Source organism: Alligator mississippiensis, chromosome 1 (genome assembly GCF_030867095.1).
Source record: "Alligator mississippiensis isolate rAllMis1 chromosome 1, rAllMis1, whole genome shotgun sequence".
NCBI lineage: Eukaryota > Metazoa > Chordata > Crocodylia > Alligatoridae > Alligator > Alligator mississippiensis.
The window spans coordinates 342890012-342903894 of NC_081824.1; the positions used below are offsets into that span (position 1 = coordinate 342890012).

The 13883-nt window shown below is 46.6% G+C and overlaps 1 protein-coding gene across 1 annotated transcript in view; it reads right to left on the minus strand.

The window, feature by feature from the left end:
• The window catches only part of CRACDL (CRACD like), a 134916-nt gene that overhangs the window by 98937 nt on the left and 22096 nt on the right, over positions 1–13883 (minus strand). Inside the window, exon 2 of the mRNA XM_019485090.2 lies at positions 13047–13103. The gene's annotated coding sequence lies outside the window, so the exon portion shown is untranslated. The remainder of the gene's footprint in view (positions 1–13046; positions 13104–13883) is intronic.

The window sequence follows — 13883 nt, forward strand, 5'->3', positions numbered from 1 at the left end:
TGGGCCTGATCTATCACCAGCACCCCCAGGTGGTGGCCCCACTGACCGCGGTCTAACCCTGTCTGGATGGCGGTCCTTTCGAATGCTTCGATATAGGCTTCTGGGTCATCTTCCCTAGTCATCCGGGGCATTTTAAATAAAGTAGCATTTCACTGTATCCACTCCTGCTGGTGTGCGCCCTGTTGTTGCTGCACTGCCAGCACCTGCCCTATAGCCTGGATAGCCTGCGTAAGCAGCTCCGTGGGAGCGAGGGCTGGCTGCTGCATCGCTATCGGGTCCCGGGTCGGGACACTGTCCCTTTACCACCGTCCGAAAAATGATGTCATTCCCGGCCAATGCACCACTGTGGAGCCCTTGCCTCGCTCCGCCTGGCCTATTGGGGTGTGGCCCCTCCCCTCAACTCGCCTGCCACGACTTGGATGTAATCGGTTACGTTCAGAGGGGTCTCCAGTGGAGACCTTTATCCTGGGTGGGACCTCCCGATAGACGGTGTTACTCACGGTTACGGGACGCGGTGATCCATGGGGCTCCGTCTCCCCTACACCCCGTCCACATGCCAACCGCTGGGCAATGTTGTCCAGATGTTGCCAGGCCCAGTATGATGGCCCCTGACTGGTTCCGGTCGTCCTCCCTCCTGCTAAGAGGGGTTTCTCCTTCCTCCTTCCTTAAAGATAATACTCCTCCGCACCAGGGGGAGCTGGTGGGTGCTTCCCCTGGTGCCAGCCCCCTCCCGGAGCCTCCGCTGTCTCCCCTCTCCTCCCGTCCGCAGGGCGCTCCCCTGCCTCCTGTGCGTTTGCCGCTTCAGGACGCTGAGAGAGTGCCTTGGCGTGCACTCTCTGGCTGCCTCTCACTTGGCTGTCGGCGGCAGGCTTCCCGCTCCTGCCTACGCTGCCTGTTTGAGACCCGCAGACGGGGTCCTCGCTGCCCCGTGTGAGAGCCTGCGGCACGGGCAGCACACCCGTACTCTCTCTCCCTGGCTCCCGCGCGTTCCCTGTTCTGCCGGCGTTCTTAAATCCTCCCACCGCGGCCGCTCCGGCCGCTGGGATTGGCTCAACTGTTCGCCGCGCGGGGAACAGCTGTTGCCAGAGCTGGCGTAATGGCAGCTCGCGCGGCCGCGGATGCGGCTCTTCCTCCCGCTGCCCCTCTGACGGTGCGTATGCCCTTCTGGGGGCTTGCTCTCGGGGTCTGGGGTCTGTGGGTTCCCTTTGCTCCCCCTCGCTCGCCTGTGGGGGCGCTTCGCCGCCACAGTCACCTTCAAACTTTTCTTTTTCTTCAATAAGAAAAAGATGAACAGCTTCACTTTCATTTATAAATTAGATTCTTCATTATCTATACACCAATGTGCTACAGTGAACAATAGTGTGTATAGCACTCCATATGGGATGTATCCAGTGCCTTATAAAAGGTTAAATGTCACTTGTTTGGTAGTCTCTGCTTAGACAACAAAGTACCTTAATGTCTCAATGTTGCTAATGGTGTCAGCCTCCACAAAAACTTCCTATGGGTCAAATTCCATCCTCAAACTTCCACTGACTTCAATATTGGGGGTAGAACTTGGCTGTAAACTCATTTTTCCTGATCTGTGTGCCAGATGGCTGTATTTAGTATGTATTCCCTAGACTGGATCCTTGTTCTCAGACTGATTCTTTTTCATTATATTTGCCATCTGCCATTTGCAATCACCAAAATTATCTATATGCTTTTGAATTTAGATTCATTCTCATTATTGGCCCAGCCTCTAAGTGGGCAGGCAGGCAGAGAAGCAGACCTGGTCAAGCACACAGTCCAGCAATGAGAATTCCTTCTCTTCCCTCCCTCCTCTGATAGAAAAGTTGGAAGCACAAGTTGAAAAGTAACACCAGAGTGAAAGACAGAGGATTAGGAGAAATAAAAAACACTATCCCAGAGGCAGACAACAGAAAGCATAAGCACTGTGCTGTGAGCGAGGCAGGCAACATTCTTTGGTTAGATGTGATATCTTTTATTAGACCAACTGAGTAGTAGGAAAAAAGTTCTTAGCAAGCTTTCGGGCACAGTCACCCTTTGGCAGGCATAGGGAGTCTCCCTATCCTTATGAGAGCTACAACCTCAAGACTAGCAGTATGCTTCTCTGTAGAGGGGAAAATACTGAAGAAACAAAAAGTCACGATGTGGTGCAGGTAAAAGCAAGGAGCACAGAAGTGCAGGTGCATTTCCAAGAGATTCCAAGTGTACTGTTGTAAACAAATCCTGGAACTGATACAGGCGGTCCTAGAGCTGAAAGCAGTAAAAGAACCATGGTGTTAAGTAAGAGTCTACCAACACAGAGGATGTGAAATCAGAATATAAAACTAACTGTTCACAGAGTTGCAGCCAACTTGGGACATTGTTCAAAGCCATTTATTTTTTTGTAAACTGTATCCATAGCAGTACTCTTAAAAGTATAGGAGTCTCATTTTACAGAGGTTTCTCATACTGGAGAAATGTTTATTTCCTGTAATAAAAGGATGAATAATTACATATTTCTTATTCTGAATAGAAATTCCAAAATTAGCTATAGAAAAAGGCCTGAAAACACCTGTTTGACCTGACTGCTTCTCTATATGTTTGTCTATAAAAATGTCTTTTATGTTTCTTCAGTATTTTCTAGCAACTCATGGACATCTGTAATATGTCAAGCATTTACTCAAATATAAAATGAGGGCCCCTTGTCTTATATTTGCAGACACGGAAACCTCATTAAATACCCAGTCTATCATTAAATTGCTGCCAAAAGCAGCATGTGCTCAGTACATGGAAACCAGCTATGAAGTTGATGAAATGAAGCCAACACTAAACATGAATATAAAACATTGCCCATATTGAGCAAACTTACTGATGGGGAACATTTTTTTTGTGTGTGGCCCTTAAAAAAATAGGCAGTTGCTCTCCAAGGAGGGAAAGAGCATCAGGCCTGGAGGTACTGCAATATTAGCACTTGGAGAGGCTGAAGCAAGCTCCCACACCCTCCCCTGGTGCCAAAAATACTGATGGGAACCTACCACATTTTGTTTTTGCAAAAAAAAAAAAAATATATATATATATATATTATTTATTTATATATATAAAATGAAATGTATGTCTGTATTTATGTCCTCTTATAACTCAGGAATGGCTGGTCCTATCTACTTTAAACCTTCCAAGATCACTGAATAACAACCAAGGAAAATTATAGGCGAATTATTTTTCACTTGACCTTTTTGGGGGCTTTCAGTAACTCAGATTACTTTGATTCTCAGATAGCAAACTGGTACCACTCCATTTTGGATGCAGTGAATTCAGTTCAACTCTCATTATTATACATCCTTGCCTAACATCTCCAAACAAAGCTGCTTCTTTCATTTGGCAACCATAGCCGTCTGGCCATTGGTTCAGGGTTTCTTTTCCTCCCTTCCTCCCCACTATTTATCAAGTTGCTCTGCATAAAGGATAATACAGAAAATGCCAAGGAAACCGACTTCAACTCTTAGTGGCATTTCAGCTGCTGCAAAAAGGATGCGAAATATAAGATTGCAAGGAAGTTACAAAGAGAAGGCACTACCTGGACCTCAAAAACATAAGTTCCAGGCCTCCAGTGCGGTTGCGTGAGAGACCTATCTTGGAGCCAAAGAACAAAACTGTTTCCTAATTAAATTATTAGCTATTATAGAAAATATGTGTTGCTGAAATCATCTACAAATCTATTGACAGTATAACAGATCTGAATCAAGCTATTCACTATCCAGTGGTATTCCTTAATTCGCTCGAGCCCCCATGTCATAATTTGATACTTAAGGTTGGAGCACCAATTATGTTACTAAGAAATTTAGATGCCCTGAAATTTTGCAACAGTACAAGGCTTTGAGTCGTTAGTTTAAAAAAAGCATATAATAGAGGCCACCATTTTAACCAGATGCACAAAGAGAGAGATGGTTTTCATTCCCAAAATACTGATAATTCCCACCTATTATCCTTTTGAATTCAAACAGCTGTGATTTCCAGTAAAGTTATGTTTCACTATGACAATAAACAAATCCCAACGGCAATCTTTAAAAGTCATTGGTATTGGTTTAAGGGAACACTGCTTTTCATACAGAGAGTTATATGTGGTTTCTTCCAGAGTTGGTAGTCAAAGAGGTTTGTATATACTGGCACCAACAGGAAAAACCGCGAACATTCTTTAAGAAGTTCTACAATAAAGATAATTCATTTATCACTAGAATTGGAATTGTCACCCCATGTTACTTTGTGTAGTGTTGTTGTATCTGGAGAAATGTCACTCCACGTTAAATATTAAAATGTTAAATATGTTATACTATGTTCTTTAAAAATAAACAATATTTTTTACCTAAATATGTTATATTAAGTTCTTTGAAAATAAACAAACACTGCAATAACAAAAATAATAATCTGGGCAAAGAATGGGTACTTCTGCTAGTATATATATAAAACTATACCTCTACTGACCTGCCTTGTGACTGCTGTGGTTTACTTGACAGTCCAAAATACACCTTTAAAGTTACATCATTCTTAGTCCCATCACAAAAAACACTTCACACCTCCATGCCCATGTTCCCGCATGCCCATCACTGTCACCTTTAACCATCACAATTGCACAAAGGACTTCCTCAGTGCCCTCACCCTCACCCCCACCCCTTGGAAACCTACCACAAAAACAGGTCAGTGCAGCTCCTCTGAAATAGATATATAGTAGTGCCCATTGTCCTCAGTCCCCCTCAACACCAACTCATTTCCAAGTCATGGTGAGCCACTACAATCAATACATTTTTACTTCCTCTTCATTTCCACAGCTGAGCAGCTCCTTTCTTTCCCATTTCCAATGATTCCTATTTCATAGATTTCATAGACATTAGGGCTGGAAGGGACCTCGGAAGATCATCGAGTCCAGCCCCCCGCCCAAAGGGCAGGAAGTCAGCTGGGGTCATAGGATCCCAGCATCCAGTTTGCTCTTGAAGGTGTTCAATGTAGGCGTTTGAACCACCTCCGGTGGCAGGCTGTTCCAGACCTTGGGGGCTCGGACAGTAAAGAAATTCTTCCTTATGTCCAGCCTGAAACGGTCTTGTAGTAGTTTATGACCATTCGACCTAGTCGTCATCCCTTGGGGCGCTCTGGTGAACAAACATTCCCCCAGATACTGGTGGTCACCCCTGATAAACTTATAGGTGGCCATCAGATCGCCCCTGAGCCTGCGCTGTTCCAGGCTAAAGAGCCCCAGGGCTCTCAGCCTGTCATCGTAGGGTCTGCTTCCCTGACCTCTGATCATGCGCGTGGCTCTTCTCTGCACTCTCAAGCTTCTCCACATCCTTTTTGAATTGCGTAGCCCAAAACTGGACACAGTACTCCAGCTGTGGCCTCACTAAGGCCGAGTACAAGGGGAGAATGATGTCCCGGGATTTGCATCTATGGATGCAAGCCAGCGTTTTGGTCGCTTTACTAGCCGCAGCATCGCACTGCAGGCTCATGTTCATCTTGTGGTCAATGATGACCCCCAAGTCTCTTTCTTCCATAGTGCTAGCCAACAAAGCACTGCCGAGCCTATAAGGATGCTGCAGGTTTTTCTTCCCAAGGTGGAGAACCTTGCATTTATCGGCGTTGAACACCATCAGATTCTCGTCCGCCCACTTGCTGAGCCTGTCCAGGTCAGCCTGGATCACCCGCCTGTCTTCTGGTGTGGATGCTTTGCCCCAAAGTTTGGTGTCATCGGCGAACTTGGCCAGTCCGCTTCTGGCTCCAGTGTCCACATCATTAATGAAGATGTTGAACAGTATGGGTCCAAGGACAGAGCCTTGGGGGACCCCACTGGTCACAGGACACCATGATGAGTGACTTCCATCAATTACTACCCTCTGGGTCCGACCACGGAGCCAATTTTCCAGCCAGTGGATCGTGGAGTACCCAAGGCGACAATTGGCCAGTTTCTCCAAGAGGTGATCATGGTAACCAGATCGAAGGCTTTTTTGAAGTCAGGATATATGACATCAATCTCTTCTCCCTTGTCCAGGTGATAGGTCACCTGGTTGTAGAAGGAAATGAGATTGGTCAAGCAAGACCTACCCGCAACAAACCCGTGCTGGCTATCCCTTAAGATGTTGGCGTCGGCCAGTCCATTAAGGATGGCCTCTTTAATAAACTTTTCTAAGATCTTCCCCGGGATAGAAGTCAGGCTAATGGGCCTATAGTTAGCCGGATCCACTTTCCTCCCTGTCACGGCGGGGTCCTGTAGGAGGGCCGTGATCACCTTAAGGCCCCCTCCCTGTGTCAAGTTGGCCCAAGGGCACCCACTATTTCTCTCCTGCCACGTCTTTGATGGTTTGAATTGGTTGGGAGGCTGCCTTACGCCCTCTTGGACACGTCTCTATGTTTATTCGGACCCTGTGGTTTTCCCGGACTCCTCGTTGATCTTGTCCTACAAATGGGTGCTTTGGGGCACCCTAGCCTTATGGGCTATGTGTGGCTCCAACCACCCCGATACCACGTCCCAAGCCTCGCAGATGGAATTGACGTTGGTCTCTCTACATACACTGCCCGTCTCTCGGGCCTCCTCTGTTATGCCGTCCCCTCCTGGGGCTCTCCGTGCCCTCTCTGGGGCCTTCTCTGTACCATGACCCTCTCTCTTGGGGCCTTCTCTTGCACTGCTGCCCTTTCTCTGGGCCTTCTCAAGTGTTGCCCCCTTCTCTGGGGCCTTCTCAAGTGCTGCCCCCTTTCTGGGGCTTGCCAGGCCCGCACTGGGCTTCTCAGTATAACAGCCCCCTCTCTGGGACTTGCCACGCCCACACTAGGGCTTCTCAATGAGGCGCTTCCCTCTCTGGGCTTGCCACGCCCGCACTGGGCTTCTCAATAAGGTGTCCCCCCCTCTCCGGGGCTCGCCGTGCCCAACTTGGGCTTTCCAATAATATCGCCCCCTTTCTGGGGCTCGCCATGCCCGCACTGGGGCTTCTCAATAGTGCCCCTCTCAAGGGCTGGGGTCTAAACACCCCATATGCTGTGCCCTCCTGGGCGCCGGGGTCCTCACACTCCGCTATGAGGCCCCTTTGAGGATACTGCGCCCTCCATGGAGCTGGGTCCCCACGTTGCTGTGGGTTACCCCTGAGAATGCTGCGCCCGCACTGGCGCTGGGGCCCCTACACCACTGTGGGTCCCTATGAGGCCTCCTCCAACCCCTAATAGCCTCACCCAAACCACCGGTGTAACAAACAACAAAATGCTACAGAAACTCAAGCCTCCTGGCTATAACATAATATAAAGCCACCTGGCTAAACCACGTTGCACAAATGCCCTAGAGCTGCCATCCATAACTCTGCTCAAGCAGTACCTGTGGGTCTCACTGCTTCTCGCATCCCTACTCTAGGAGCTCCTGCCTCTCTGACTGCTGGCAGGGCTTTATAAGAGCCAGGCCTTGCCCCTTACCGCTGGCTGACCGCTGTCAGGTGTGGGTCATTTGCTGCCTCCAGTTGCCCTGGCAACCCACAGGTGGGCTCTTATTCCCTGCTAGGGCTCTTTTCCCTGGCAGTTTCCCCTCTCTAGGAGCAGGGCACCTCAGTGCTCTGCGACACTCCCTTTCTTGAAGATAGGCACCACATTGGCCTTCTTCCAGTCTTCGGGCGCTACACCAGAGCGACAAGAGTTTTCAAAGATCAGTGCTAGAGGCTGGGTTATGATGCTCGCCAGCTCCTTGAGTACCCTGGGGTGAAGATTGTCAGGGCCGGCTGACTTGAAGGTATCCAGCTTCTCAAGATGTTCCTTCACGAAGTCAGCATTAATGGAGGGCAGGGGATCACCCTCACCTGGACTTCCCTGTCCCGTAGCGGGCATGGGCATCCCATGGGACGCATGAAAGACCGATGCAAAGTACCTATTTAATAGGCTGGCTTTTTCCTGGGCGTCAGTTGTCAGTTGCCCCATCTGGTTCAGCAGGGGTCCAACATTGCCCCTGCTTTTCCTCCGGCTCCCCACATATCTGAAAAAGGACTTTTTATTGTCCTTGATGCTCAAAACTAGTTGGAGTTCAGTTGCAGCCTTGGCTTTCCTGGTATGCTCCCTACAGGACCGGACCAGTGCAGAATAATCCTCCTTGGAGGTGACTCCCATCCTCCATCCCTTGAGGAGCAACCACTCTTCTTGAACTCCCCTCTCCCTGTGGTCACAATCCCTTAGGGCCTCACTGACAAGCCTCCTGAGCTTGTCAAAGTCGGCTTTCCTGAAGTCAAGGACTTCCGTGTTGTTGACTGACTTGCCAGCTTTTCGGCGGATGGTGAAGGTGATCAGCTCGTGGTCGCTGTCACCCAGCTTCCCATCGATCACTAGGTCGCCGACTAGGTCATCCCCAGTAGACAGTACCAGGTCGAGCAATGCTTTGCCTTTTCTTTCCAGCCTCAAATTTCCAGCCTCCAAATTTCTTTACCAGCCTTAAATTCCTGGCAAATATCATGAAATGGGGCCCCAAAATGTTCACCCAGACTCCCTCTGTCACCCTCTCTCTCAGCCTGGTGCATGATTAGTGTGCCCCTACCCTCCATGAGGTGAAGCTGGACCCTGTGCTTCATCTGCATATAGATTTTAGAGGATCCAAGGACTTGTGACAAGAAAACCCAGTTCCAGTCATGAGTGAGGGAGACTAATTAGCATGTGGAGCCTGTGTGTGTGTGTGTGTGTGTGTGTGTGTGTGTGTGTGTGTGTGTGTGTGTGTGGCGGGGGGGGGTGGTAATCAGGAACATGCAAACATACTGAACAGTGCTGAGCTATGGAGTCCCCATGGCTTGAAACATTATTGACTCTGCAGGGGCCCTGCTAATAAACTGTATAGTAATTCACAAGACTTTTGGCTTCAGACTAATATCATGCATAGTTTGTACTATATATAAGTAGACATATAAATGTATGTATGGAGTACCTGTGCTAAAATGTGTAGCAGTTTCACGAAAGGTAATTTTTTGTCATCGATTCTCAATGAACTAAGTCTATGAATATGTATACTAATTTCCCTATATGCAAAATACTACAGCATGTTTATTTCAAAGTCAGTGTTTTTAAATTTGCCCCTCATTTCCATGTGCTCAAGGAGAGCAGGGACTCCTAATAAGGAGGGAGAGGGGGAAAGAAGAGGGAGGGGAAAGGGAGTGTAAGGAAAGAAGCTGAGGAGGCAGAGGGCAAGGGGCTATCTCATCCTTTCTCCCCAGATTTATTTTCCCTGCTGTAGCAGTGGGAAGGGGACAAATTCAAGGGCAAACCTCCAATAATTAGATTCTATATCTGAATATTTATAACAAATTTCATTTTTTCCATACACAAAATCTAATGATGGGGGGAGGAGGGTCATCTTATAGTCAGGTTCATCTTGTATTTGAGTAAATATGGTGTGTACAGCAGTTAATCTACTTTTATCTATGTTGCATAGCACAGCAATGTGAAAAGTTTGTGTAGCATCTTTGAAGATTTATTAAATTTAGATAAAAGAAATCTACAGTGTTGGTTTAACTTGTTTATACACTTTTGAACTCTATTATGTTATCAACAAACCCCTTTCAATTGTCCAAGGTCCTAGGTTACAAAAGCCCTGATGCAATGCTCAAAGTCAACAGAAAGATTCCCAATTCACAATTTCAAAAGCTTCAACGGGTACCAAACAAAGCCCATGGTCTTAAGAGTGTAGCCCATGAATGAGATGCTTATTTTCTTTTGCAACAAAAATTCCTTTATAACTGAGTTGTATTATATTGACCTATCTTCTCCAACCCTTACTGGAATCCACTGCCATCCCAGTGTTCTGGGCAATGGCACCAACAAATACATTTAATAAAATTTCCACGCTGCCTGGTCAGTTTCACATGAATGCTGACCCCTAAAGGACAATAAGGTTTCTGGAGGTTGTCGTCATTAATGAAAGAAAGCAAATTATAATACAATAGAGGTATACCAATACACCAATCTGATATCAGATTGGTACTGCTATAAAGAAAATTGGCTGTATCAGAAATCGGCCCAATGCAGCCAATAATTTGGCCAATAAATGCTGGCGCGTGCGCACAGCTGCAGCGCTGCATGCAGGCAGCAAGGAATAAAGCCTGGCAGCGTGGAGAGCTGCGTGCAGCTGGTAAGTCTGTTGTGGTGGAAGGGAAGGAGCACAGGGGATGCAGATCAATGCCCCCCATGGTGAGGGAAGGGGCAGGGGCAGAAGCAGGCACTGCCCAGCTGGGGTGGGGTGCGGGATGGACCTGCAGCTTGTTGTGGGGGGTGGGGTGGCTCCCACTGCTTCTTTCACCCTGGGAGGGCACGGGGGGGGGGAGGATGTGCCCCCAGATCTGTGTGGGGTGGGGCAGCAGGCTGCAGCTGTGGGTTGGAGCTGGGGCTGTGCTGGGGTTTTCTTGGCAGGGGCTGGGCTCAGGAAGTGGGCTACAGAGAGGGCTGCAGCCACCCCAAATTTCACCCTAGCCCCACTCCCAGTGCCGCTGCACATCCAGCACAGGCCCACCTGTTCCCGGCACATGGGTGGAGGTGGGGCATTGAGTCAGGGCTGCATTGGGCAGGGAGGGAAAGGGTGTGATTTCCCCCCCCACCTTCCCTTTCACCACAATGGCCTTATCAGCTGCATGCAGCTATATCAGAAATTGCATCAGTATCAGCTGATATCCCTCCTTAAAAATTGGCTATTGCAATCGGCCCCCAAAATCTCTCTCAATGCACCCCTATAAAACAATATTGCTTCCCTTAGACATCAAAATAAATAAATAAATAATTTAAAACGATATAACAGATGCATGAAACGTAAGCATCTCTGGATCTCAGGCTTGTTTTTCATTTGAAAGCTGTATTCTCGTTATGCTATGTAGCAAATAAAGGAAGGATTGTAAATGTGGGTATGTCTACCCATGCAGCTTTAATTTAGCTAACATGAGTAACAGCTGCAGTGTAATGTAGATTCAGCAGAATAGACTACACTGGGGTAGTTACCCAGTTATGAAACCTCAGGCTCCCATGATCTTGTGCAGCCTTTGCTATAGTTCACTGTTACTGTTACCCATGGTATAGATTAAAGTTAGGGTAGGTATGTTTAATTTAGAATTCAGTTATGATACAAACCCTACAGTGGTTATAGAAGTGCCTTATGTCCATAAAGTGTTATTCCTTTTCACAAATGTGAACAAATTACGCAATTAGTCCTATGAAAGATACCACCCACAAAAATAATCTTGCTTCTCGCATATTTCCTGGAGCATCAAAGCTACCACAGCATATCCACACTACCACACCCAAATGAACACACTTATTCTCAAAAAACTGTGGTCCTATCAGGAAGGAGTAGTATAGATCATTATTTTAGTATCGTCCAAGCATTAGAACTTGTGTGTAGACAAAGGAGTTCAGGGGTACTGTTAACCAAAAAAAAAAAAGAAAAAAAAGAAAATCACATTTCCACCCAAAGATTTTGTACTTAATGTTGTTGTAAGCTACTTCCAAAAATTTGAGGGTGGAAAATTATAACACATACTGTTACTGTATGCCCTTTTTCCACCCCCTCTCCCTATTAGTCTGTTTGGAAAGTATTTTGTGAATAGTCAGCACCACTGTTTCGTTGCTGGTGCAGACTCTTCTGCTGCAAGGTGTTTCACAGCAACAGGAAACCAGAAGCATAAAAAGGCAGTAGGTGGGTAAGGCAAAGAAAGGGGCTGGGGGGGAAAAGGCTCACAAACAAGTCCAAAGGGGCTTTCTGAACATCCCCAAGGGATCAGGAGGGGAAAAAATAACCTTTAATAGTTTTGTTTAGTTTGTTTTGTTTGTAACATCCAGGCATACTACAGTAAAAGCTGTGTTATCCGGCATCCATGGGGAATGGGAAGTGACGGTTAATCAAATATGCCGGTTATCCAAGAGGCATCTTTGCCTGTTCAGGTCACCGCCCTTCCCGCTGCGTCCAGTGTGCCAGGGCTTTCGCTCCCTGGTGTCAGTGTGCCGGGGAACAGGGAGGGTGGCCCCACGCAGGATGCTTTGCCCCAGGCCATGGTCCAAAGTTAGCAAAGTGGGACTTGGCAAAACCAGAAGTGCCACAGTGGGACTTCCAGTTTCGCTTTTGCCTCGTTGATCGGCATGCTGGTTAATAAAGCATGCCAATTAATAAAGTGCCAGATAGCACAGCTTTTGCTGTATTTATAGGGTAGTACCTCTGAAAATTAATCATTTTAACTTAGTTATATGTCAAGACATTCATTAACAGGAATCCTTTAAATAAGTATTCTATGAAATTTATGTTCTTAAGGGAACAGATCTTTTAGAAAATGAATGTAAATTCCAAATTGCAAGATTACAACTCTTCTATAAATGTCTGAGTGCTCTGCATATGCAGTAGAGTGGGCTTTACTCTTGATGGTATAAGGTTTCTTTCACACACACACACAATGTTTTAAATGCACAATCACAATATGCAATTGTATCCTTCATATGTGGGTTCTCGTAGCTTCTTTTCCCCATAACATAAGATCTTTTAACAAAAAGCACAGTTTTATCCATATTTTAGCAGGTTGTAGAAGCCTTAGAAATGGACAGTTCTGTGTAGCTATTATTTTTCTTAAACGATTTAAGATTAGTGCTGTTTTATATGACAAAGCACAAAATGTGCTTTTATTTTCCAATTAACTTCCACAAAGGTTTTTGCTGTGAAATAAATTATTATATATAATTAGGGACCTACTTAATTTGTAATTTTGTGGATTTCACAGAAACCACAAAATCTGCAACTGTCCAGAAATCAACTTAAGAAAAAAGCAAAAAGCAGCTGATCTGGGAGGAGCCAGGACCAGCTCCTGTGCCAGCATGGGCACATTTTATGGCTGCGTGCCAGTGCCGATTTGTCAGTTGGCCCCTCAAAAGGGGAATAAAAACCCCGATGGACAGGAGGCAAGAGGAACCAGAAGTGGGTTCCCCGGTGGGCACCAAGCAGCCCAGAGCAGAGCAAAGCCCCACTGAGGGAAAGTGGTAGCAGCCCCAGGAAGGGGCTTTTGGGAATAATTTAAGCCCAGAAGGGCTGCAATACTCACCTGAGACAGAGCCGTGAACTCCTGATGTCTCCAGACTAGATTGGACCCACCAGGAACCTGAGGAGAGGAGAGATAGTTGTCTACACCATGGCAACTACAAGCCAGTGAGAGGAAACGGCACCGGGAGACAAGGTTACCCAGGGTCAGGAAGAGGCTAAGCCAGTCCCACTATGTCCTATGCAGAGCAGGACGAACTGCCATCCTCATACATTTATCCCAATTCAAAAGGCCAAGGCACATATAATGGTACTGTAACCAAACCAAGAAGACCAGGACTCAACATCATTGGCTGGCGTTAGGTGAGGTGTAGGGGAGGTGGAGCCCCAAACGGGAAGGTGGATGGGAAGATTGAAGGAGGGGACCAGGAGGGATGGGACAGACATCTTCCCCCCAACTAAATAAATTTATTACAGCAAAAACATGGCAGGCGAGAACCCCTGAGGGCTCTCTGGAATCTGACCCAATAACAGGCAGTCCTTTCCCCGAGCAACAGCAATGTCTGAAAAACCCATATGGACCAGACGCACCGGTGAACAGCACGGAAGATTACAATCCCAATTTAGTGTCATCTAATTGTGTTATCAGGCATTCTGCATCCAACTCCATCCATTAAAAGAAATTAAAACCAATACTTATTTATGGGTTCAATGCAGCATTTGAGAATCTGCTAAAGTATCTCAGAAAGCATTTTAACAAGGAAGTAACATTTAAGATTTGGAATTTGTTTCAAGGGATTTTAATACAATTAAATCAGCACTCCCCTATGAGTTCTCTTATAGATAAAATGGCCTGAGTCATCCTATAGCAAATGTAATAAATAGGTATTATCTTCATATT